The sequence below is a fragment of the Rhipicephalus microplus genome, unplaced genomic scaffold, assembly GCF_043290135.1.
Source record: "Rhipicephalus microplus isolate Deutch F79 unplaced genomic scaffold, USDA_Rmic scaffold_13, whole genome shotgun sequence".
Lineage (NCBI taxonomy): Eukaryota > Metazoa > Arthropoda > Arachnida > Ixodida > Ixodidae > Rhipicephalus > Rhipicephalus microplus.
This window is the reverse complement of record NW_027464586.1, coordinates 13505778-13532853: the sequence shown is the minus strand read 5'-3', so window position 1 is coordinate 13532853 and position 27076 is coordinate 13505778. Positions and strand designations below refer to the sequence as shown.

The 27076-nt window shown below is 44.9% G+C and overlaps 1 protein-coding gene across 2 annotated transcripts in view; it reads right to left on the bottom strand.

Annotated features, from left to right (window-relative positions):
- Nucleotides 1–27076, bottom strand: part of LOC119162964 (uncharacterized) — a 205769-nt gene that overhangs the window by 13475 nt on the left and 165218 nt on the right. Inside the window, exon 3 of one of the 2 annotated variants that reach the window (XM_075882632.1) lies at nucleotides 21133–21414. The exons of the other annotated variant lie outside the window; for it this stretch is intronic. The gene's annotated coding sequence lies outside the window, so the exon portion shown is untranslated. Of the gene's footprint in view, nucleotides 1–21132; nucleotides 21415–27076 lie in introns of those variants that run through there. 2 annotated transcript variants of the gene reach the window in all.

Genomic DNA, 27076 nt, shown 5'->3' with positions numbered 1-27076 from the left:
ATACTCAGGACATTTTGACCCGAAAGATTGTGAACGCGAACAACCCGCTCGCACTGCAGGCCAAGAGAATCAAGGACACCGGGACAATCATCATAGCGTTCGAAGGACACAAGGTGCCCAGATTCGTGAGATATGGACCTTCACTTTTGCAGTGCTCCCTTTACCGCAAGAACATCGATATTTGTTACGTCTGCGGAAAGCTGGGACATCAGTCTGACGTCTGTCCGAACCCAGCTGAAACAATCTGCAGAGGCTGCGAAATCAAGAACCCAGATAGCCTGCACCAGTGCAATCCAAGATGCAGGCTGTGCGACGGTCACCATCCCACGGCAGACAAGGAGTGCAAGAACAGGTTCTTAGTGCCATACGTCGTCAGACGCAGACGTTGGGAAAGATCACGAGCAGCCGCAGAAGCCCGGGACGCATCAATCACATCGAGTCCAGACATCAATGACAAGCAGCTCATTCCAGCCTACGGGACCCAGAGCATCCAGACTATACAAGAACAGAAAAGGCGGCCCCACTCCAGGGGGAGGTCGCGCTCCAGAAGAGGTTCTAGACCCAAGGCCCGCTCCCAATCACGGGGGCGCTGAAGTTCTCAAGGTCGCCATCAGGGTCGGGATCAGCCTGGGCAGCACCCGAATGGCCAGCTACCTGGCGTTCAGTTCGAGATCACGGCTTCACACCCGGGGAGGACGCCTGCAGTTACTTCGAAAGGCAGCTGGGCTGAGCGAGTGCGCAACGGCGGGGCAGAGGTGATGACAGGTAAGCTGCCAGAGCATGATAGAATTGCACAGCTAGAGCAAGAAAACGCGAGACTTACAAAATCGAATGAGAGGCTATCAGCTGAGTTAAAGGAAATAAAAATTCTTCTCACTAAGCTAACCAGCGCGCAATCTTCACAGCCAATGCCTCAGCCAGTTGATGCCCTTGTGGCTGAAAACGTGGGGGACTCGAGAACCGCCAAAAAGAGGGCAGTCATGACAGAACACGTGGAAGCCAACCAAACGACTATGTCAGATATGAAAGAGGTGTTTGACACGCTCAGCAAAGTAGTAGCCAATCTTAGCGAGCAGATGGGTAGGCTACAATCAAGCGTGGCGGCACTGGAAGAGCATATGACTTTGCGCATTACAAAGGTCGAAGCATATCTGCACAACACAGCAAGGCCTCCTCATGCACCAAGCTCACTCCTTCGGCCACCGATACTAGTGGTACCAAACGTGTCGACAGGTGCAGCATCAGGCTCTGGCCGCCCATGTAATAACCATGATGGCAGCGCTACGTGAAGCATTTCGTATCTGGCAATGGAACTGTAAAGGTTACCTTAAAAAGAAGGCAACCCTGCAGCAGTATATCAGGAGCAGCCAAGAAAAGCCTCATATTATATTATTACAAGAGACCCTTTCACCGCAAGCAACGTTGCCTGGATTCCGGCCTGTAATAGGGGATACTGAAGGGAGGGGAGTCTGCACCTTCGTATGCAACAAACTAACGCACGTAACCCATGACCTCAAGATAGAAGCAGGCCGATTGGAACACGTCTTGGTAGAGATCGTGCCGGGTACCAGCAACCGTCAGAGCATTTTCATTCTTAATATATACAGCAGTCCAAAGGAACAAAAGCAAGGGTTCAAGACGGTTCTAAAGAAAGCTGTTAATATCGCCGGGGAATGTCCACTCGTAATAGCAGGTGATTTCAACGCCCCTCATCATACATGGGGTTACAAGTACAACAATGGGAAAGGAAATCGACTTTGGCAAAGTGCCAGTGAACTTGATCTCACCCTAATCACAGACCCCAGCCTACCAACAAGGCTTGGTACATCTTGCTGCAGAGATTCCACCCCGGACCTTACATTTGTAAGGAACATCAAGAAGACCCAGTGGATGAACCTTGCTGTAGATCTAGGGAGTGACCACTGCATTCTTGCCACTACCTTCTCCGTGGAGCGTAAAAAGCAGAGAGAATTCCACTTCACAGACTGGGATAAGTTCAGGAAGATAAGGATGGAAAGGGAACAAGATGGCCACAGACAAGGCTTGGAGCAGTGGGTCAAACAGATTAAAGATGACATCAAATCCGTCTCCTCCACCATTACCACAGATCTTCCGGTTGAAAGAATGGATAGCCGGCTTGCTCATCTTCTTGAGGCAAAGCAAGCACTACTGAACCGTTGGAAGGGTCAGCGCCTGTACCGAAGACTGAGGAAGAAGATAGCTGAGGTAAACAGATCCTTCCGCTTCATAGAGGATTTTAACAAATGCCACCCGTCAATAAAATTCACGCACAAAATTTCCAAAACTAGCATTAACTTTTTGGACGTCACTGTCACGGTCGAAAATGACCGCTTGCCAACAAACCTTTACAAAAAGCCTACAGACCGTCAAATGTACCTACATTTCAACAGCAGCCACCCAAAGCATTGCAAAACGGGTATTCCATATTCTCAGGCCTACCGGTACCGAAGAATATGCACCGATATGCGGGAATTCGACAGACACGCGGAACACCTAAAGCATTCCTTATTGAAACAAAATTATCCGGAAAACATTATTGATGATGCCATACTACGTGCTCGCAACGTGAACAGGAATGATATAATTAAGGGACCAAACAGAGCATCTAAAACGACTTCCTAAACGAACCTTGTACTAACTTACTCCTCATCAGCGCCACGAATCAACAACATACTTTACTTTCCCGCCATTTCAACATAATCAGGCAAAGCAAACGACTAACTTCTATTTTCGCGAAGCCACCTCACGTGGTGTACCGCCGGGATAAAAATCTGAAGGACATTCTTGTCAGAGCAAAAACAAACACCCCCAAAATTCAATGAGGGTGCCATCCCTGCGGAAAAGCTCGATGCAAGGTATGCCCACAGATGGTCACAACATGTGAATCCAAAGCGAACTTCTCGGATTTCAAATTCTGCATAACTGAAAGCCTTAATTGTGACTCCAGTAACGTAATATACATGCTACATTGCAACATCTGCGGACAAGAATATATCGGTCAAACAGACATGCCATTTCGGCTGCGGTTCGATAATCACCGGTACCACGCCACTTCACTGCCGAAGCTACCTTTATCTAGACATCTGCGCCTGCCAAACCACAGTTTTGAAAATATCAGCGTAACTCTTTTGCAGTCCGGTTTCTCAAACAGACGCGAGCGCGAACAGCGTGAGGCATATTTTATTTTAAAATTTCGTACATTAGTAGCCGGCATCAACGAGGACCCCGGAAAACTCAACTGCCTCCGAGAAGTAAGCCAGGAGAAAATTGGTGACAAAGATTGATAGCTGGAGACCATGCTTTTTTCTGACTGACTCGTACGTGTACACTGTCCTTTCTTGTGTTTTTTTTTTCACATGCACATACAAAGTGTTTACGTTCGCCTACCACTTCATGACCATTAAAGGGAAACGGACGAAGCTTAAAGGTAAATAGCCGACCGGCCCATTATTGAGAAACCTTTCCTTTATGCACGCCGCCCGCCGAACGACCCATTACGGGGAAACCCCTTTCTTCACGCACGCCGTCACGGACCCTCCCGGCACCGCGGCGACAATCTTGGATGGCCCGACACACGTCAAGAACTGAACAGCACGTGATATGAACCGTATGTGGAAGTAGACGGACAGTTGGCTTCGTTCTCAGTGTTGACAGTGGTTCTTCCTCTTTTTTACTTTCTTTCTTTTCTTTCTTTTTTTCGTCTTTTTTCTCCCCCTTTTTTGTTTTTTTTTTCCTTTTTCTAGTTCCCTCTTACTCTCGCAAATGTCTTTCAAGGTGAGAGGGACGCGGCAGCAATGAAGTTTGGAAGCTCATGTCAGTATAACTCATCCCCTGATGAAGGGAGGACCCCTCCCGAAACTGTTGGGAAATGAATATATTTATCCTTGTTGACAACGCTCCCGTTGTGCCATATCCGATACCTTCACGAAGACTAACTGGCCCATTGAATTATTACTCCCACTATATATATATATATATATATATATATATATCGCTAAAACTGCACTTTCTGTCGATGTAAACTGATATGCTATTTTCGCTCTATGGGTGAATCTTGCAGAGATGAAAATCACTAACCCCCTCTACATGCACGACGATCGGAACGAAAGAAGTGGTAGTGTATAAGATTGAATCTTATTTCCGTAGATAACCATGGTTGTTGCAATATAGTTATTCCAGGAGAAAATTCGGTACAAAGATGTAAATGTTCAGTAGCAGCGAGAATTGAGCGACAATTCCACTGAAGCACTTTTATTGACCCTATGTTGAAGGTATACCAGTGGCCTCAGCTTTCTTCTGGCTGATGTTGTCCTTTAAGAAATCATCTTTTGTGAGCAGAGCTGCCTGGCACTTTTTTACTTCAATCTATGGAGGATAGTGGATTTTGGTGAGTAAGGGGTAGTCCGGCGTTTTGTGGCTGTATTGTCTAAATCCATGATAAAACAAGAGCAGAAATTCACACACTCAGAGAGGATACAGACAAGCTCTTGTCTGTGTCCTCTCTGAGTGTGTGTATTTTTGCGCTTGTTTTATCATGAACCTTTACCAACACGCCCAACTGACAGTCATTCTAAATCCATATTTTCTACAATTGGTTAAGTGGTCTCGAAACCACTCCGACCGTCCTGTCCGCAAGGAGATGGAAGAATAGCAATGTACTCCAACGCAGTTTCTGCACCCAACGCAGTTTCTGGCATTGTTTAATCTATGCCTTCGTGGGTAAGTGCGATACCTGTATTGAGAGCAAGATTTCTTGCGCTATGCGAGATTTGAGTCATCTGAATTGTCAAGGCTTGCCCGATTGTTTCTGACAAGGTAGAAAACAGAGTATTCAGTGCTTATGACATAGCTTTTTCGACAGCATATGCCACAACTTCTCCTATAGAGGTTTCCAAAGCTTTAGAATGTCAAGCAGCTGCTTCAGCCGCATGATCTGTCTAATACTGCGGTTGAAGCTTCACGGCTTGAGCATCGCTTCCTTTCTATATTATAAAATTTGGAGCTCTTGATCTCTAGCCGGGCAGTTAGAATGATCAACAGGGTGAGCACCTTGGCAAAAACAGCATTGTTCATTTTGCGAGGAACAGGTTTTCGGGCCATGCTCTTCTCCACATATGCGGCATAAAGGAGACAATCGGCACCCCTTAACGGCATGGCCATATCGCCAGCACTGGATCCATTGGAATGGGTGGGGCGCGAGAGCCTCAACTCTATAAACTAAAGGCCGTGCCTTAATCTCTGTTGGTCTGCTTACGCCTGCAATTGTTACAATGACCGACTCTGTAGGGACTTTCTTTTTATTCACGACTCGTGAGCTTCAGTACACTAATATAGCCCCTGCAGCTGAAAACATTTCCAAGGCCTCTGAGATGCCGAGGCTCGAATCTACACCATGAACTAGGCCTTTCACGCAGACTAGATGAGCCGGAACAAATGGGCTCACCGATTGAGATACAAACGCGGTGAACTTTATAAGGTCAGAAATGCAGGCCTGATCCGGAGAGCAGCACAGAATGCCGCCCCTGCTGAACTGTCGGATATCGTCGCACCGGTGATATTCTGGTAGAGTGGGGTTGCTTTCCTCAGCTACTCCTGAATAACCTTCTGATTCTTGACACAGATTAGTCCTCCATTGGTCGGTACTAGGGCAACAGGAACGCTATAGATACCTCTGCGCAAAAGGGCCTCCATGGGCGTGTCATCAGTGGGAAGAGATGCCGTCCAGAGGAAAGACCTCTGGCCAGGAGAGGAAAGAGACATTAGGTACTCACAGTACAATCAGGTCAGGGAATAGCTTGAAAAAAAAAAAGAAAAAAAAGAGTCGAACAACTACAATACACTGCCGCGCGACACACGACCAACACCCCGCGGACAGGTCACACCAAACCACCGGGTACTAAAAGGCAGACTCGACGCACGCTTGACGTATCAGCCGAGACTCAACAGCGCAGGCAACGGGCAGCCACTGTCTTGTGCCACTGTCGCACGTGCCACCTGTCGCTGACTCAGCTTCTTGTCACCGCTCTTCTCTTCCTCGGACGGCTGCACAAACATTTCGAAATCCCGGGAAAGCTCACACGCACTTGTGTTTGCACCACACAAATTCGTCCATGCATTACAGTGCCCAACAAATATATGAGATGTTTGCTACCAGATGGTTTTTTCGTCTCGCGCACTGCTTCGTAACAGGTGGCGACTGTGCCTATCATCATCATCTATTACTATTCTTCTTAGTAATAATATTGCTATCAACTCCACCCCGGACTTTATTACACGCAGCTTTACTCCATGATGACTCCCTACTCAATGTGCAGTTTCAAGCTTCTAAACGTATATGGTGCGAAAAGTTGTTCAACTTGTACCCCCCTGGTGTTGTCGAGTGGCTTGAGTGTACGTCATGGATCACGGTAGTGAGGGTTAACAACCTGGCTCCGAACGTAGCTCGCAATTGGAGGATGACATGCAAAAAACGCTCTACAAGAATTTCCCAGCTGGCCTTCACGGCTAGGCTGTATATATTGTATGTAGTGTTGATCTGTTGCTATAGTATACTTATGTATTGTAGTGTATTTATTATGTGTTGTGTTTCTGTTTGAGCGTAGAGGTTGCGTCGGGAAAACAGAAAAACAGCAACATACATAGGATTGAGTGGAGTACAGGACTTCCTCTTTTTTTTACCAGTCCCGTATCATAATTTGTATGAGACTATTAGAGCCATACGTTAGCTGGTTGAATATAAGCTGTTAAGCTGCTTGCGTCGACCCTTTTGCATGTGGAGTCACGCAGTAGCAGAGATAGGTGTCACTTGACTAGAACAGAGTAGAGAAGGGGAGAGGGGTCATAACAGCAGCTGTGCTACGCAACTCGCATCACCAACGCACCAACAAGGAGAACGCACCAGGTTATGGGGCGGTGGACTACGCATGAATCGAACAGAAACGGGACTTTACACCTGAGTGGCAGTGGCAATACTTTGCACCAAAGCCATAGTTTCAAGTTGAGGAAGCGCAATTCATGTGTCGAAGAGATGGTAAGCGCCAGGTGCGGTAGCTAGGCACACCAAACTTGGAACGGCAAACAGCAGGAAACGCGCTACAGAACGCTAGCGTCACACCATTTTACGCTGATGAGCCGGAATGCTACTAAGTAGACGTTTCTTGTTCGTTTATCCGAGCCAACGATGCGACAGCGTAACGCCAACGTTTTGTGTTAATGCCTCACAACACGTACGCGTTGTTGCAAAATGCTTGTATACTGAAAACCGTGCCCTATTTCATTTAGGAGTGAGGGCTTGTAGACATGTGGCCACTTGTCTTCTACTTTCGTAGGAAATAAACGCGGCACAGCGTCTTAACGCCACGCTCTGGAGCACGTGTATGTGTACGAATGGTGAGACCTCTAAACAACGATATATGGAAGTTAGAAGTGAAGAATAATTGCCGGCGTCTTTCCTCGGTTTGTAGCAAACATCCTAAATCTCACATAGGGGATGGCGCTAGAGAATTTCACAGAAGCAGATGATATCTTTTATGTCAATTTAATTTGACTCGTCTGTGTCTCGGGAACGCAGGCAACCCGAGTAACAACGCTACCCACAGACAAGCTCGAGGATTCGTACGCCGAGCGATGGGCCAGACTTCAAACCACAACGGAGAAACAATAAACGAACCACTCTTCAACTTTCGTGACCATCAGGGTTCTATCGCCTGCAGCTGGCAGCTCACCTACTTCGGGCAGCCTCTTGGCGCTTTAACCCTCACCCCATTCGTATAGTATAGACCCCAGGTCACTTGGGCCTGCCCGGCAATGAGGCGACGAATGCCGCTGCCCACGCTTTTCTCATCCCGGCCATTGCCTCTCCATGTCCTGAGTCGGAATATGGCAATACGAATCGGACGCGCTTTCACAAAATTCTTGCTTATTACCGGGCTTCGCGCCACCTGTACCCGCACCCCACAAGTGGTCTGGAGAAAGCAGATGAGCGAATACTGCGCTGCCTCCAGACGAATACCTATCTCAGTCTGGCGGTAGCCAGGCATTTTCTGCCGGAAATCGGTGGCATGTGCCCGATCTGTCAGGTCTAAGCCGACACCTATCACGTCTCCGCTTTGTGCCCTGCTAACCCCCTTCCTTTTTCACCCCCTTTCCCCATCCCAACTAGAGAGGCTTGGAAGGAGTACCTGCTCGGCTGCTCGACCTTGGATGCTTAACGCTTCTTGGTGAGGTGCGCTCGAGCAGCGGTCAACTTTATTGACATTTCGAAATGGGGTCTTGCATTTCAATCATGCAATATTCCGTAACTCTGTGGTACAGTTTCTCTAATGAAATGTTTAATAAAATCCATGCTTATATATGAAAACAAGGCAACAGATGTGAAATCAAGGCGTATTTAATTTTCCAGTGTCTTGCCATAAATACCCTCTCTTTTCTATCTCTACTTTCAGGAGGAGGCGTAGTAGGCTATAAACCCACTTCTCCTGCCGACTCCTCTTTTGTTTATCAAGGGCAAAACTGCGCAGAAACCGCTAGAAGGACACGATATGTTTAACTAACTTCAGTAGAAGTTGAACAAAGTGTTTGCTTGGAAGGGCAAACATATATGAATGTGAAAGAACGAGCAATTCACTGCAGAAAACATTAAAACCCACCGGTCAAAATAGTCCTTTCTTTTTCATCACTGTCTAACACACCGTCCCAACACCACCGTTTTTTTTTCTGTTTAAGTGTGGGTGGCGGTGCGCCTAAGTATAATTCAATTCACCTTGTTTCATTTCATTTAATTTCATTTTATTACCTTAAAGACCCCTTAAAAGGGGTATTACATAAGGGGTGGGAATACATTATACATAATTTGCTTAATGCATAACTAAACACAATAAAAAGAAAAACACATGCACATAATAAAGTGCATAATTTGCATAACATGTAACTGAACACGAGGGGAGATGCTCTAGGTGCCGACCAGTGCGGACGCGCAAAGATCGGCTCCTGCTTTCAAGAATGCTTTCCTGTGGTATTCACGAATTTGTCGCCGAGTTTTTACTCTCATCGTGTGCCTAAGTTCTTAAGAAATCAGCAGATACCACCTTTGTGCTGGTGAGTGGACTTTTAAACCGTTTTTTGGGACATTTTTACACGGCAACGCCACCGGGGGATTTAGGCCTAACCAAGGAGGCGATTGTCGCCGATGCGCCGGCCCGGCGTTGGCTCTGCGCGTTCCAGTATCTGCAACTGAGAATGGAATACCAAGTAGATGGAGAGGACATCTCTCCAGAGGATTGCACGGAAGAAATGGGTTGGAAGGAAGCCAAAACGAGACGCTCAAGGAATAAGAAAGCCGCGGTTAGCGTTCCTGCTGCCAAGGGTTCGACCGAGGCCGGCGTTGCGGGAGACGCTCGAGCCAGTCGTAGTAGGTATGACACCAAGCATACAATCGTGCGAGCTGGACGCATGCCGCCACTACCTAAGGACTTCAGCAAAATTCTGCTACGACCACGTGGAGGATTAAATATCTCGAGAATCGGCACTGGAGCCGTGGCAGACGCGATAGTACTGGCGGCCGGCGTCAAAGAGGAAGAGGCCATGCAGGACATCATCTGTTCCAACTTGCAGCAGAACATTATGGTGGCAAGCACTCCGGACCAAGACAGAGCTTCAAGATACCTCAAGGTCAAGCAAATTGACATTGGAGGCAAAGTTTTCGAGGTTAGCGCGTACGCCGCGGCACCCCACGACACTTGTAAAGGAGTGATTCGCGGGATCCCTGTAAGCGATACTCAGGACATTTTGACCCGAAAGATTGTGAACGCGAACAACCCGCTCGCACTGCAGGCCAAGAGAATCAAGGACACCGGGACAATCATCATAGCGTTCGAAGGACACAAGGTGCCCAGATTCGTGAGATATGGACCTTCACTTTTGCAGTGCTCCCTTTACCGCAAGAACATCGATATTTGTTACGTCTGCGGAAAGCTGGGACATCAGTCTGACGTCTGTCCGAACCCAGCTGAAACAATCTGCAGAGGCTGCGAAATCAAGAACCCAGATAGCCTGCACCAGTGCAATCCAAGATGCAGGCTGTGCGACGGTCACCATCCCACGGCAGACAAGGAGTGCAAGAACAGGTTCTTAGTGCCATACGTCGTCAGACGCAGACGTTGGGAAAGATCACGAGCAGCCGCAGAAGCCCGGGACGCATCAATCACATCGAGTCCAGACATCAATGACAAGCAGCTCATTCCAGCCTACGGGACCCAGAGCATCCAGACTATACAAGAACAGAAAAGGCGGCCCCACTCCAGGGGGAGGTCGCGCTCCAGAAGAGGTTCTAGACCCAAGGCCCGCTCCCAATCACGGGGGCGCTGAAGTTCTCAAGGTCGCCATCAGGGTCGGGATCAGCCTGGGCAGCACCCGAATGGCCAGCTACCTGGCGTTCAGTTCGAGATCACGGCTTCACACCCGGGGAGGACGCCTGCAGTTACTTCGAAAGGCAGCTGGGCTGAGCGAGTGCGCAACGGCGGGGCAGAGGTGATGACAGGTAAGCTGCCAGAGCATGATAGAATTGCACAGCTAGAGCAAGAAAACGCGAGACTTACAAAATCGAATGAGAGGCTATCAGCTGAGTTAAAGGAAATAAAAATTCTTCTCACTAAGCTAACCAGCGCGCAATCTTCACAGCCAATGCCTCAGCCAGTTGATGCCCTTGTGGCTGAAAACGTGGGGGACTCGAGAACCGCCAAAAAGAGGGCAGTCATGACAGAACACGTGGAAGCCAACCAAACGACTATGTCAGATATGAAAGAGGTGTTTGACACGCTCAGCAAAGTAGTAGCCAATCTTAGCGAGCAGATGGGTAGGCTACAATCAAGCGTGGCGGCACTGGAAGAGCATATGACTTTGCGCATTACAAAGGTCGAAGCATATCTGCACAACACAGCAAGGCCTCCTCATGCACCAAGCTCACTCCTTCGGCCACCGATACTAGTGGTACCAAACGTGTCGACAGGTGCAGCATCAGGCTCTGGCCGCCCATGTAATAACCATGATGGCAGCGCTACGTGAAGCATTTCGTATCTGGCAATGGAACTGTAAAGGTTACCTTAAAAAGAAGGCAACCCTGCAGCAGTATATCAGGAGCAGCCAAGAAAAGCCTCATATTATATTATTACAAGAGACCCTTTCACCGCAAGCAACGTTGCCTGGATTCCGGCCTGTAATAGGGGATACTGAAGGGAGGGGAGTCTGCACCTTCGTATGCAACAAACTAACGCACGTAACCCATGACCTCAAGATAGAAGCAGGCCGATTGGAACACGTCTTGGTAGAGATCGTGCCGGGTACCAGCAACCGTCAGAGCATTTTCATTCTTAATATATACAGCAGTCCAAAGGAACAAAAGCAAGGGTTCAAGACGGTTCTAAAGAAAGCTGTTAATATCGCCGGGGAATGTCCACTCGTAATAGCAGGTGATTTCAACGCCCCTCATCATACATGGGGTTACAAGTACAACAATGGGAAAGGAAATCGACTTTGGCAAAGTGCCAGTGAACTTGATCTCACCCTAATCACAGACCCCAGCCTACCAACAAGGCTTGGTACATCTTGCTGCAGAGATTCCACCCCGGACCTTACATTTGTAAGGAACATCAAGAAGACCCAGTGGATGAACCTTGCTGTAGATCTAGGGAGTGACCACTGCATTCTTGCCACTACCTTCTCCGTGGAGCGTAAAAAGCAGAGAGAATTCCACTTCACAGACTGGGATAAGTTCAGGAAGATAAGGATGGAAAGGGAACAAGATGGCCACAGACAAGGCTTGGAGCAGTGGGTCAAACAGATTAAAGATGACATCAAATCCGTCTCCTCCACCATTACCACAGATCTTCCGGTTGAAAGAATGGATAGCCGGCTTGCTCATCTTCTTGAGGCAAAGCAAGCACTACTGAACCGTTGGAAGGGTCAGCGCCTGTACCGAAGACTGAGGAAGAAGATAGCTGAGGTAAACAGATCAGTCGAGGAACATTGTCGCGCACTATCGAGGCAGCAATGGGACGAAATCTGCAACTCCGTCGATGGTCAGATGCGCAATGGCAAGACATGGAATATGTTAAAGCATCTCCTCAACGAAAACACCACCAAAACAAATCAAAAGCATGTTATCGCTCGAATTTTGCATAAAGAGATAGGGCGCACTACAGAACAGCAAGTTTTCCAGCAGCTCGTGCATAAGTACCTCCCAATCAAAAGAGGACTGGCACCACCAAGTAGACAGTACCAGGGCACGCCAAATCCAGGTCTTGAGGGCGACTTTAACATCGAGGAGATCAGAAGAGCCTTGCATGATCTCAACGGCAGGTCGGCACCTGGCCCGGACGGTATATCAAACAAGGCCCTGCGTAACCTTGATGACGATTCAATTGAAACCCTGAGGGATATGATCAATTCAGCATGGAAAGAAGGCAGGGTGCCAGAGCAGTGGAAGCTGGCCAGCACGATCCTTATTCCTAAGCCAGGAAAGCCCCCTAACTTGGACAACATGAGGCCAATATCCTTGACATCATGTATCGGCAAGGTCGCAGAACATGCCATACTGCACAGGATAAACAAGTACTTGGAAGATAACAACATATATACACACAATATGGTTGGATTCAGGGCAGGGCTATCCACACAAGATGCATTGAAGCTTATCAAACACCAGGTCATTGACAATGAAACCAGAGACGTAAGAGCCATTCTGTGCCTAGATCTAGAAAAAGCGTTTGACAACATCCACCACTCATTCATACTCGAAGCAATTTCCAAGCTTGGTCTAGGGAAAGCCTTCTATGACTACGTATGGTCCTTTCTTACAGATCGGAAAGCCGTGATGAAGATTGCAGATATCGAGACCGTAGCAATCGAACTAGAAGCAAGGGGCACGCCACAAGGGGCAGTGATTTCACCAATGCTGTTCAACATTGCCATGATTGGACTGTCAAAGAAATTATCGAGCATTGAAGGATTGAAGCACAGCATCTACGCAGATGACATTACCATCTGGTGCACAGGTGGAAGCGAGGGGCAGATTGAGAGCGCTCTGCAAGAGGCGATTGACACCGTAGAAGACTACCTTCGCCCTTCCGGGCTCAAGTGCTCCTCGAGTAAGTCAGAACTTTTGCTTTATCGGACTGCACGCCGGGGACCGAAGCCCAGGGGATGGAAGCCGTTAAACCAGATAGACATCCATCTCCGTACAAATCAAGGGAATGCCATCCAGAGGGTCGACTCCATCAAGGTCCTGGGAATGCTGATAGAGTCTACCGGCGCCAACAGCAAATCTATAGCCAAGTTAACTCGGAAAACAGACAGTGCGGTGCACCTCATACGCAGAGTGGCCAACAAAAGAAATGGGATCAAGGAAGACAACCTCATCAGGTTGATGCATGCATTTGTTCTAAGTCACTTCACATACGAGGCAGCAATGCACAACTGGTCAAGAGCAGAGTCCGAGACACTGAATGTGCTCCTCAGGAAAGTTATCAAGAAGGTCCTGGGCCTACCCATACATACCAGCACCGAGCGTCTGCTTGAGCTTGGCACACACAACACGCTCGAAGAAATAGCAGAAGCCCAAGAGAGAGCACAGTTTGCAAGGTTATCTACTACAAGGTCCGGGAGAATGATCCTGCAGGAGCTGGGCCAACACCCAATAGCAATCAGACGCAATTACAATAATATCCCTGACAACATCAGGGAGACTATCACGGTATCTCCTATACCGAGAAACATGCATCCAGAACACAACGTCGGAAGAAGAGTAGCGAGGGCCAGGACTATACTTCGTCAAGTCTCAAACGAGGAACGAGGGGTCGTATTTGTTGACGCGGCTTCCTACGCCAATGGGAAAGCGTTTGTGGCAGTGGTAGTCGATGGGGCTGGCCATGTCGTCAACTCAGCGACAGTCAGGACGAAAGACCCAATCATTGCGGAACAAGTGGCCATCGCCTTAGCACTCAAGATGGATAACATTGAAGTGGTCTACAGTGATTCCATGGCAGCACTACGGGCGTTCGCCAAGGGGACGGTCTGTGAACAAACGCTGAAAATACTGCAAGGCAAGAACATAACACATCATCTTCTGAGTTGGTTCCCAGCTCACCTTGGACAAATCAACGATTCCCCTCCCAATCTCAACGAAGCAGCACACGAGGCGGCGCGAGAACTCTCCAACCGCGCCTCCCGGGGGATGCGTTCTACCGGTGAAGGGGATAACCGGGAAATTCTTACAACATATAACGAGCTCACTAAACATTTCTACTTGTCTAGAAGGATTTTCCCTCCACCTCACAAAAATCTAACCCGGCCCCAAGCACTTACATTAAGGCTTTTGCAAACGCGGATGTACCCTACTTTGAAAATGTTACACATCATGTACCCTGACCTATACCCAAGTAATCTTTGTCCACATTGTGGGGAAATAGCTTCATTAGAACACATGCTCTGGCAGTGCACCAAATTCGCTCATTTATCGCACATCACCTCTGCCAGATGGGAGGCGGCAATCCGCAGCTCGTCCTTGGCAGATCAGCTCTGGGCTGTCCACCAAACCCGCGAGGCGGCTGAGGAGCTTGGCATCTCAGTCCCCACGTGGGAGCTGCCCGCAACACAGTGATCTGTGTTTTGGAGGACCAAATAAAAGTTTATCCAATCCAATCCAACTGAACGCGAGAAAAATACAGAAACATACATGGGCTAAGGTGTTACACACGTCAGCACAAGTACAATAAATAATACGTCAGCACTAGTACAGTAAATAATACAAACTATAATCTCGCTTTTTATTGCGAAAAGTGCGCACGGATACTCTACGCAAACGAACACGGGCAAGTGATGGCGGCAATCTGCTGGGGAAGGTTGTTCCAATCTGTAGCGGCATGGCGAAAGAATGAGGCGGAAAAGGTAACAGTGCGCATGCGAGGGCGGCCTACTTGGAAAGTGTGCCGTATACAATGAGATGCTCGGTCTGTGGGGAGGATATAGGGTGGCTGATGAAGTGAGGTGGGATAAAACTTGTGGAAAAGTAACAGGGCTGCAATGTGCCAGCGCGTACCAAGGGGAAGCAAATTCAATTCTTTCGTTAAGTGAGATATGTTCGTGTCATACGAATAATTAGAATGAATGAACCTTGCGGCACGATTTTTAACGGGTTCGAGTGCATTGATAAGATATTTCTGGTGAGGATTTCAATAGGCAGATGCATATTTCAGTTTCGTACGGACTATTGACTGGTAGGCCAGTAGTTTAACCGGTTTGGGGGCGCATTTCAGATAACGCTTGAGAAAACCAAGTGATTTGTTAGCATAAGAAATGATGTTAGTGACGTGTGTGCGCCAGGACAAGTCGATCGATATATTAACACCTAGGTACTTGTAAGACTGCACAGAACACATGGGAATGTTCCTGATTGTGTATCTGTAAGGAAATGGGTCGTGCCGATGAGAAAATACCATCAGTTTGCCTTTCTTAGGATTAAGTTCTATTAACCAATGGTTGCACCATTGCAGTAGATGGTTGATGTCCTCCTGAAGTATGTCTTGATTCGATGAGTTAGCAATTGTTCGATAAATGACGCAGTCGTCTGCGAACAAATGAATGTTGCAAGACACGTGCAGAGGCAGGTCATTGATGTATATCAGGAAGAGTAAAGAGCCGAGAGCAGATCTTTGCGGTACGCCGGAGGTCACTGGTAGGGGCTAGATGCGCGGTTGTTAACAGTAACAAACTAAGATTGGTTCGTCAAGAACGCTTTAATTCATCACAAATTGTCGCGGTTAATGTTCGCAAGAGAAAGTTTTAGTAATAGACGTTGGTGTGGTACCTTGTCGAACGCTGTTGCGAAATCTAGAAATATCGCATCTGTCTGGAGGTTAGAATCTAAGTTTGTATGGATATCATGCAGGAAAATGGCCAAATGTGTTTCGCAGGAAAAGCCTTTGCGGAACCCATGATGTGAAGAATGAAAGTATTTGTTCGAGTCAAAAAATTTCATAATTTCTGTGCACATGACGCGTTGCATGAGCTTACAGGGCACACTCGTTAATGAAATTGGCCAATGATTAAGCGGGCAATTCTTATCACCTGCTTTGTGGATTGGAACAACCATTCCCACCTTCCAGTCATATGGCATTTCACCAGTTGAAAGTGACTGCGAGAACAGCAAACACAGTAAAACCGCGTTGGCATGTTTAGTATTCTTTAACAGTTTCGAATTAATGTTATCCACGCTGGCTGATTATGCGAGTTTAACATTGTTGATTAACGATGTGATGCCATCTGGGAAAAATGTAATGGTCGGCATATCACTTGTTGCATTGATACGCGAAAAAAAAGGGGGTGTGGTGAACTCTTCTATATATACAGACACAAAGGCTGCATTAAAAAGGTTCGCGCATTCTATATCGTCGAACATTTCACCTTCTTCATTGGTAAGTGTTACACTGTGCCTTTCTTGAGGATTCATCACCTGTCAGAATTTCTTTGTGTTATTGATTAAAAGTTTCGGAAGGTCGTCGCAAAAGAACGCATCTTTTGCCTTGCGAATTGCTGATAGGTATGGTCGTTCAGCAGCGTAGTATTTTTCCCGTGCAAACATGTCCGTCCTGCATTTAGCGGCCCGATACATGCGCTTATTTTTGTTTTCTAGACTTTCGAGCGAATCATTAAACTATGGTTCTTGTTCATTCGTTCGAAAGGTAATTTTTGGTATGTACCGGTTCGCTAAGTTGTTTATTTTCTCTTTGAATATCAGCCAATTTTCATTAATTGTGCGGTTATGAAACGTATCTTAGAACAAAGGTAGAAAATTTTGTAAATGTTCACATATTGCATTACAATTACCTTTGTCGTATAAGTGTATAGTTTTTTCGCGCTTATGCCCGCAAAGCTGGAACAAAGCGAAAAGAAGCATGGATGACCTTGTGTTCACCTATTTCTCTAAGAAAGGTAATGAACGACAAACTGTCGGGACAATTGACCAGTACTAGGTCTAAAGTGTTTGCAGTGTCTTGGGTAACACGGGTCGGCTCTAATACAAGTTGTCTTAGATTAAAGTTGAGGCAAACGTCCAGAAAATCTCTCGCTTCGGTTTGGCTTACTAAAGAGGGTACGGTGCTCCGCCAATCAATGTCTCGCAGGTTAAAGTCTCCAAAAAGAAGAAAGTTGGCATTTGGGTGCCGAGAGCAAACGACATTTAGTGCATTGTTTAGTTTACGAGCGAAGTCGGTGCTATTGCGCGGAGGCCTGTAACAAACACCTAAAATGACAGACTGTGGGGTGGCATGGCATAGAATAAACGTTATTTCAAATTCTGATGTGATGTTGATAGCAGAACACGACAGCTGTTGACTAACTGCAATGATCACACCTCCTGCTCTAGTCCCGTGACGATCTTTTCGAAAGACACTGAAGTTTGGCAAATCAGCCAATACTTCCGAGTCATAGACGTCGCTACAAAGCCACGTTTCCGTGATTACAAGAACATTGCTGTTCGACGACCGCACGAGTTTAGACACGTGCTCTCGTTTGGGAAAGAAACTTCGTATGTTAGTGTAAATTATTGAGAGGGAAACATGAGGTATAGGTCTCGTTCGAAGGGAGTGGCTTGTTTTTTGATGACGTGATGGCTGCTATATTTCTTTCACTGTTTGCGATGCGTCATCGAACAGGTATAGCTTAGAACCAATGTAGAGAGTTTTAAAGCGCAAGGAAAATGGCACAGATTCAGCTTTCGCAAAAGAAACAAGTTTCCTCCGGGCGTTTCTAACTGCTGGAGAAAAATCTTCACCGATGCTGAGGTCGGTGCGCTTAAGTTTGCGCCCATTTGAGAGTATTTTTTTCTTATAATGATTAAGCCTAACAATAATGGGCGCCGACGATTAGCCGAACCTTAATTTCAATCTGATTAACAAATACGTGTGGTGATCCAAAATACATGTGTTTTCAAAGTACAATTAAGAAGGCGATATAATAGAACACAAAGAAAGATGAAAGAAGAAGATTTAAAAGAGATGATGGTTATGAGGTGAAAGAAAGTTAAAGGGAAAAAAATAAGAAGGAATGCGGTGCTTGTTTGCAAGCTCCGCTCTTAAGAGGAGACACGGAAATGGTGAGTCAAGCATTCTTGCGTATACCGAATTCCTTCATATCAGTTCTACTGCCACATTTTGCAAAAGAAAAAGAAAGAAGAAAGAAAAAGAAGAAAGAAAAAGAAGATTAAAGGTAAAGAGCCGACCGACCCATTAAGGGGAAACCCTTTCTTTACGCACGCTGTCACGGACCCCTTCGCCACCACGGCGACAATCTTGGGTGGCCTGACACACGTCAAGAACTGAACAGCATGTGATAAGAACCAGATGGGGACGTACACGGACAGTTGGTTTCATTCTCAGTGTTGACGGTGGTTCTTCCTCTTTTTTAACTTCTTTCTTTCCTTTCTTTTTATTTTTTCTTTTCGTCTTTTGTCTTCCCCCTTTTTTCTTTTTTTTCTTTCCTTTTTTTAGTTCCCTCTCACTCTCGCAAACATCTTTCAAGGCGAAAGGGACGCGGCAGCAACGAAGTTTGGAAGTTCATGTCAGTATAACTCATCCCCTGATGAAGGGAGGACCCCTCCCGAAACTGTTGGGAAATAAATATATTTATCCTTGTTGACAACCGCTCCCGTTGTGCCATATCCCATACCTTCACTATATATATATATATATATATATATATATATATATATATATATATATATAGCGAGTGTCTTCTGTGAATCCAGTGATGAATAGAAATTGGCTTGAGCGGACAAACGTGCGAAAACTTTTATTGCTCCTTCGTTTCGGCCGGGGTCCGGCCTTCGTCAGGGAAGGCCGGACCCCGGCCGAAACGAAGGAGCAATAAAAGTTTTCGCACGTTTGTCCGCTCAAGCCAATTTCTATATATATATATATATATATATATATATATATATATATATATATATATATATATATATATATTCCTGGTTGTACGTCATTTTCAATAATCAATGCTAATTTCCCCACAGGTGTTTTGAATATTAGTTTGCAAGATTTCGCAGTAGCTGCGTGCAAAAAGAATATAATCCTCGCAGGAGATTCCAATTCACACCACACAACATGGGGATAAAGATCCGATGCAAGTGGAAAACGGTTATTAGAATGGGCCAGTCTGAATGGCGTTCAGTGTGTGAATTCCAGATCCCCCACTTATGTATGTGGCCTATCACGTTCTGTAATAGACCTGACTTTTTAAAACTCAGGTTGTATCATTTCATCCTGGTCCACCATCACATCGACCACAAATAGTGATCACCTTCTAGTATTGTTTGAAATCATATGCCCGCTTGATTCGACAAACAAATATGTTTCGAATTATGTTGATTAAACCAAATTTAAAGATGCATTACGATTAGGCTTAAATGCACAGGCAGGACAAAGCGAGCAGGCAAAGGCCTTTAATTTATGTCAGCTATTAGGTGCCACTATGAACAAATCCAAATTCACTAAGAAAAAGTACTCATTCACCATGGTGGAACACTGACTGCGGTTGCGACTATAGGCGACGAAAAGCAGCATGGAAGAAATTAATCTACAACCAGTGCCAACGTAATTGCAAAGACTATAAATATCTTGCTGCAACATTCATACAAACGGTTAAGAGAGCAAAAAAAAAGACTACAACTCCAGACATTACACTTATATGTCCGAGACAAAAAATAAGAAAGCCCTTTTTAGCTTTTTAAGATACAGAAAGATTGTTCCGACACCAAATAATGTAGAATCGATTTATCACCTGCAGGATTGTCGCAGTCATTGGAAGCAACCGGGAAAGGCTTAGAAGATCGCTTTACATCGGTGCTACCCCACCCTTTTCTGGATACAGAAAAAGCTAATGAATACAAGGCAAGAAAAAGAGGTATGAGAGGTAGTACATTCACTACCAGCTTCATCTCCAGGCCCTGATAACATAACTACAGTGATAATAAAAATTGTTTGATTTGTCTCCCAGCGATCTCGGTAAATTTATAAATTTTTCTATAGCAATTGCCTGGGTGCATCCTGGCTGGAAAATTGCTAAAGTAACACCACTACTTAAAAAACAAGAAGCTGGTTATGCTATACAACAGAAGACCTATTTCCCTCACCTTTTATGTTGTAAAGCTAATAGAACAGGTTCTATACCGACATCTTGAAAAATGAATAGAGCAAAATAATGTATTCAGTGAATCTCAAATTGGTTTAGACCTGGCTGCTCTATATAGTGTGCGAATGTTGACCTGGAAGCTAGAATTAAACTTGCTCGGCACAGAAAGCAATATGCCACTCTTGTGACCTTAAATAATGCTAAGGTGTACGACAGTGCGCAATAAGTGCATAGCGGAGGACGTTTGCAGCTGCATCGCCAATAATAATAATAATAGTAGTAATATTATACAAGGCAAGACATAGCCCAGCAAACCTCTTGTGATGGCAGTTCTAACATAAGCACCTAACTAAAAGGCCTTCAAGCCAAGCCGAATTTGTGGCCACGACAAACATGCACAAATTTACCGATGTGAGAAATGCTGTGCTTGGAAAGTCAGATTTGGTATGTGATATGTAGAAGGAACATACATCAAAATAGTGCATGTGTCAACATGGAAACTAAGAAATGCTTTAGTCAATGGGAAGAATAGGCTGCCGAGCAGGAATTTCTGTAGTCTTCTTTACACTGTAGTCTGCCACGAGTGTGACAACATGTCAGTCAATGAGACCTGTGATTTCAATGAAAGAGTTAAACAACACAACAGTTCAAAATGAAGTCACCAAATCATGAGTGGCCTTGAATTCCCTCACTGAACATGTGGAATATACAGGCTTTCAAATTGACTGGTCAAGCAACCGTGTTCTGGTCGAAGAAAACAAGCTTGCATCATGCCAGCACCTAGAATCCCTGCACATTCACACAGCTGCACATATTCTCAATAAGATTTATGGAACGCTGACCATATACTTTTGGTGCTTACATCACGCACCTAGTCATACTTAAATAAGATGTACCTTTCTTATGGTTGTCATTCAGAACAATATCAGGTGCCCAAACATCAATAAACTTTGTGTTATTTTGGTCGGTGTATCCTTTTGTTTGTACACTAAGAAACAGTTATGCATTCCCTTTTTTTTAGGCCTCTTCTAGCTGTTCACTGTAGTTGCAGCCAAGGAGTGTCTTTTTGAGTATTGATCAAGGGTAATGCTTATTTTTGTGATGGTGGCACAGATTGCCGCCAGTTTCCATGAATTAGCCAGGTTTTACCAAAGTTCCTCCAGTTTTCCAGCAAGGCCCCTATTCCCCGACTTTCGCAGGTTGGTAGACACCCTGCACAAACAAAGATAGATGGCAGTTAACTCGCGTCCTGTGTTTCCCGTCTTATGCAAGTGTCATTCTACACTTTATTACCTTAGAAGTACTTGTTGCTGGGCAGGTTGGTATAACATTATTAGGAAAAATTCTAGACGACGCGAATGTGTGGTGCAGTGTAATTATTTTATGTAGTTCAGCTGCGACTGACGCTCTTTTTCTGTGCTTTTTCATTTTTCCAGTGGTGCTTAGGCATCTATAATTTTCCCCCTTAGCTTAATTACCTCCCTGAAGCTATGCATCATCTTGCCCATTAACAACCATTGTTAAACTATTGTATGTGGCATTGTTGATGCAAAATAACCTTAGAGTATATGCTAAAGCTCCTGCAGGATCACTGGCTGAACGTGACAACCAGTTCACCATTTATAGGACCCGAAGTATTGACATTTTCAATATATCTGTTCGCACAGTGCTTCATTGGAGTCATGCAAGCTTAAAATATGGTGCTACGACAGAGAAATTTTTCTTCCTGTGCTATGACCAACGGGGAAAACTATGTAGACAATAACGAAGAGAGATCACAACTAGGCTTAGCTGTGTGATGTCTGCCTCAATAAAAATGTAATAAATTCATGCAAGTGTGCTTATATCACCATGGTGTTGCCAGTTTATTACTACATTTGATATGAACCTCTGCTCGCTCCACCATGGTATTCCTAAGGATGTACACAGTCTTACCTCTGAGACAGCATTGCCAGAACTAATTTCACTGTCACAATCTTGAACAGGTGTGCAACAAGCATGCGCCAGTGCAGAGAACACAAGAGAAATGGTCCCTGCTTGCAAGTTCAAGGTCGTATGCACGCACACCGGACTATGATTTTGCAGTGTCTTACATTTTGAGTGGAGTATACATCGTGATGGCTGGAGCAGTTTCTGTGGTCACCAGCTAGACAATCACAATATGCATATTGTTGCTTGAGACAACTGTTTAGGACAAAAAAAGGGCACCGTAGAAAAATATTTTCAGGCTAATGTAAGGGCTTGTGGTGAGGAGACTCAAAAGGTATATGGTGTGTTATCTTGCAATAGAGAAGCATCATTTATACCTAGTTTATGTTAGTAGGAGTCTGCTAAACATTGGCCATACAAGCTCGTGGCTAGAGAAGGATGATGTCCAGAACATACCCTCCTGAAATGTTAACCTGCACCCACCTCCCTTGCCCTTCTTGGTGCACTGGAATTTTTGCCCTATAGGTACTAATTCCTTCAGTGGGTACTCTTGAAGGGCTTCTGAATAAGCTCACTCTTACCACCTGCTTTACCCAAGGGCAAATCCTACTGTTGGAACTTGTTTGCTTGGCAGAAATTTTTAACAGGAAAAGAAGCTTCACTCGTTACACAAATAAAGCTACAGCATTGCAAGATTACTATGATGTTATGTACACAGACCTCCCACACACAACTCACCAAAATGTCACCAATTACCTCTATGGTGAGCCTGATTATGCCTTAAGACAGCATGTAAGTTTCTTGATCCTATACTTTTTAATTAGTACATGAACCTTGAAAAAACAAGATTGTCACGTGCAGTGCCTAAAACCAGTGCTTACGAAGTGCAATGATGTCATCGGAAGCATCAGCAAAAGTAAATTCACCCTGCTAGAAAGCAAATTCTGCATGAAGCCTGTAAATGTACTGTTAACAAAGTCTTCTGGACAACTTCATTACTTCTACTTCTGCAATTTGCATAATCCTGTCTCATGCATACCTTGCTGTCAGCTCAAAAATTATTCACCTATGAGGTGTTACTCATGTGACCATGCTCATTTAACATACCTGCAAGCCTCAGAGCTAACATAATAAAACTGAAGACTTTAATAAATTAATGCTCTCTGCTACTCACCCCTTCAAAAAAAATTTTTAGCATTCCCTTCAAACCTGTTTTTTTAAAGACTCAACAGGCACAGTGACGTGACTCATAAAAGGCATATCCGGAGCTTGTGGTGCAACTAAAATCTTTTTGGAGCAGCATAAAAGCCGCCTGAAGCTTTTAAGCTAGAGCTGTTGCACCACATGTTCCAGGGAACTAGTTCATGAACATATGCGTGCATGTTCACTTGGACTTCTGCTCAACATAAACGTTGGTTTTTGCTTTTTTGCAGACATCCCCAATTTATATCAAGCTACCTAGCACTTACCGGGAATTCACATGGCATTTGTAAATGACTCTGGCTTTCAGTGATAGTTTAGCTACAATATTGAAGCACGGACTAGTAAGACTCTTTATGCATTGTATTTACTTTCCAAAAAAAAAGAGTTCTGATTATATTAATGCTTTTATTAGTACAACCTAATTGTTCGATGTGTGGAGAAGTGTTTGCTGTTATCATTTATGTATAGAATTGTTAGGTTCCTGATTAATGAGCACTTCATAAAAAAAAAGGGTTTTGTAACTGGTCCTTACAGCCCATTATTTATTATGGCTCGACAAAATTTAGAGTTATGGGGGAGTAAATAGTTACACTTGGCAAACTGTTTGACATGTACAGTCGTCGAGGTCAAGAAGCCCAGCTAAGACATACCGGAAGAGTGGAACACCATGCTTTCTAGGAGAACTAACAGTGATTGTACAGCATGAAGTACTGCTGATAAAATTTGCCCACTGTACGGACTTAAAACTTTACCACCTTGTATGAAATATTTTGAAAGTAAACTGTAACAAATAGGACCACAAATAAAAAATAATAATTAAGTGGTCAGTTCTATATACTAAATTACTGTATTTTAATACAGTAAAGCAAGACTGTTGTCCAAGCACAACTAGCTCATTATTGCTTTTATGCGACAGTAACCACAACAGTTAGAAACTATTTGGCTGAAGTCACATGGTAACTTTTGTAGTATAAGCGGGTTCAAATTGTTAAGAAAGTTGGTGCCCAGCAACGTTTTCAACTACATTGCACGTTCATGTCCACTGTGATGACATCTCCAAATCGCAGGGGTAACGTATGGATTTCAAGCGTATGCCATATACTTGCTCCCTGAGAGAACACAACAACGAAGAGTGCACGCATGCTTGACACAAATAATGAAATTTTTGAAAAAGATGTAGCAGGTTTTGCCTTTTGGTGCAGATCCCTGCAGGTACTTACCTAATTACCACCACATTTTGCCAACAAGCAGCCCATGTAAGACGTACGAACACGCGCTATTATGTAGGGCCATAACCAGTTTCCTCAAACCACCTTGCTCTCAGTTCTGGCACGACATAGGTTTCAAATATTTCTTGCAAACTGTGCATGTAATTGTAGACCATTCTTCAACAGTTATTTTCGTGCTTACTCGATAGGAAAACATGAGCTACAAATTTTTTAAGTTTCTAGAATATGAATGGTAATTGAATTGTGAATGGTAATCTACACCCTGCCTTAGTATATATTTCCTTTATAATCATTTTAAATTTTAGGCATGGCACAAATTTTGAAGTACGACTGAAGCCTCTCATATTCATGTTTCGTTTATTTGAAGGCGCCATTTAACAATCTTGAATTAATCCTGCAATGAACTAAAATCTCAATGCCTTGCAGATTGGCTGCCACAAAATGTATTTTACTAGGTAAATTGTTCTGGACTTGTTACACAAGCTGAAGATGATGACGATACTGACTGCCACATCGTCACTGATGAGGCAGAGGATACCACGTGTACAATTTAGGTGATGATTGATAGATATGTGGGGTTTAACGTCCCAAAACCACTATATGATTATGAGACGCCGTAGTGGAGGGCTCCGGAAATTTAGACCACCTGGGGTTCTTCAATGTGCACCCAAATCTGACCACACGGGCCTACAACATTTCCGCCTCCATCGGAAATGCAGCCGCCACAGCCGGGATTCGAACCCGCGCCCTGCGGGTCAGCAGCCGAGTGCCTTAGCCACTAGACCACCACGGCAGGGCACAATTTAGGTGCACACACGAGGCCCAATGTCAGTGCTACATTTCCAATTTACACACGAGCGCGCGCAATATGCATGCTTTACCGCAATACACAGCGTGCACTTCACCGCAAGGCACGACTGCCTTGCGGCACTGTTTAATTTTAAGAAGACGCTTAAGGTGGCAATTTTGACCGAATATTTATAGTGCTGCCAGCATATCTTCAATTTTATTTCTTTTTTTTTCTTTGTATACACCCGCAAGAACAGACATAGCTTAGAAAACCGATTATCGTAATCGGCGACAGCATACTTAAGCCACTTGGAAAATAATGTCGTGTGAACGCCTGGTAATATTCCATCGCTTCTATCTTGTGCATTTCGTATCTGTCTCACGCAGTTACGCAAGAAGAAGCTTCAATGAAAGTTTTGGCGCAAGCATACACTTCACCCAAGCGACACATCGATCCTTACGCTACACACGCACTTACCAGACATACATGTACAGCATACATCCACAAATAGCACGACACACGGTGTTCATGATCGGGCAAGTCGTTACCACATTGCTTATAGACAGTATTACAGAACGAGACCATGTATCCATGCGCAGAGGCGGTTCTCGCGAATGCATACAACTCCCGCTCAAGCAAAGACCACGGATAAATAAACACCGCACGATAAAGATCCTCACAAGTTAGTGAGGAACCTTAGACCTTTCGTTCCCACCACCTCAACGTCCTCAAAAAATGTCCAACACGGCGATTCTGTCGTCGTCTATTTATACATTTTCAGCCAAGTCAAGCCGGTTTGAAGCGGCTATTAGGTGAACCGAACGTTTTGGCCCTCAAAAGGTTCGTGCAACCCGGTGGCAGCAAACGCGGCCGAAGATCAGTCGGTGTTCATAAAGGTGCCACCGTGATGAAGTGATCGTGAACTGATAATTCCACAGAATGGCGACGAATTTAATTGGTGTCAATGCTCAGTGCAGTATGCGCGCTTGTAAATAAAGGGTTTATTCTTCAGTCTGACAGTGGTGCCAAGTGATGTTTTTTTTACACTATACATATTCTACTACACTATACTAAAGTGTACTAGAAATATCTATATTCCAGTACACTATAACTATAGTACGACAGATGCTCGCATATCCGAGTACACGGGCCTATAGAGTTAATACACAGGCCTCGTCATTAACGCTCGAGAACGTGAAAGTATCAATATTCAGGCACTTCTTAAGCTAAATAACGCATTTTTTATGCTGTTGGGCAAACTTTCGATCATAAAAAAAATACTTAAAAAGTTAACAAACAGCATTACTGTGGAAGGTCTCACCGTCCGTTACTATTGAAAACTTGCCTTCCAAAACGAGGTGGAACACCTATCTCCAACTCAGCGTTGTGTTAGGGACAGCTAATGTGTTAGCTGTCTTGTGTTAGGGACTCATATGTGTTAGGAACAGTTATCCTCAACACATGCAAAACATAGCCAAGGAATGTTTCTGACAAATTTTATGATCATACACGCTAGCTTTTGCCGCCCTCCCTGTAAATATTAAGTTGTTGCGTCGAATTCAGTTCAGCAGCAATCAACAAATGTCCACTGATCGACAGTAGCGAAGGTAGACATACTCTTTTTGAGGAAGGGGAAAGGCATGAGTCCTGTACGTCACCCCCTGGCTACACCACTCCCTATTGATCTCCATTATATTGCGTTAATATTGTTGTGGAAGTGAAG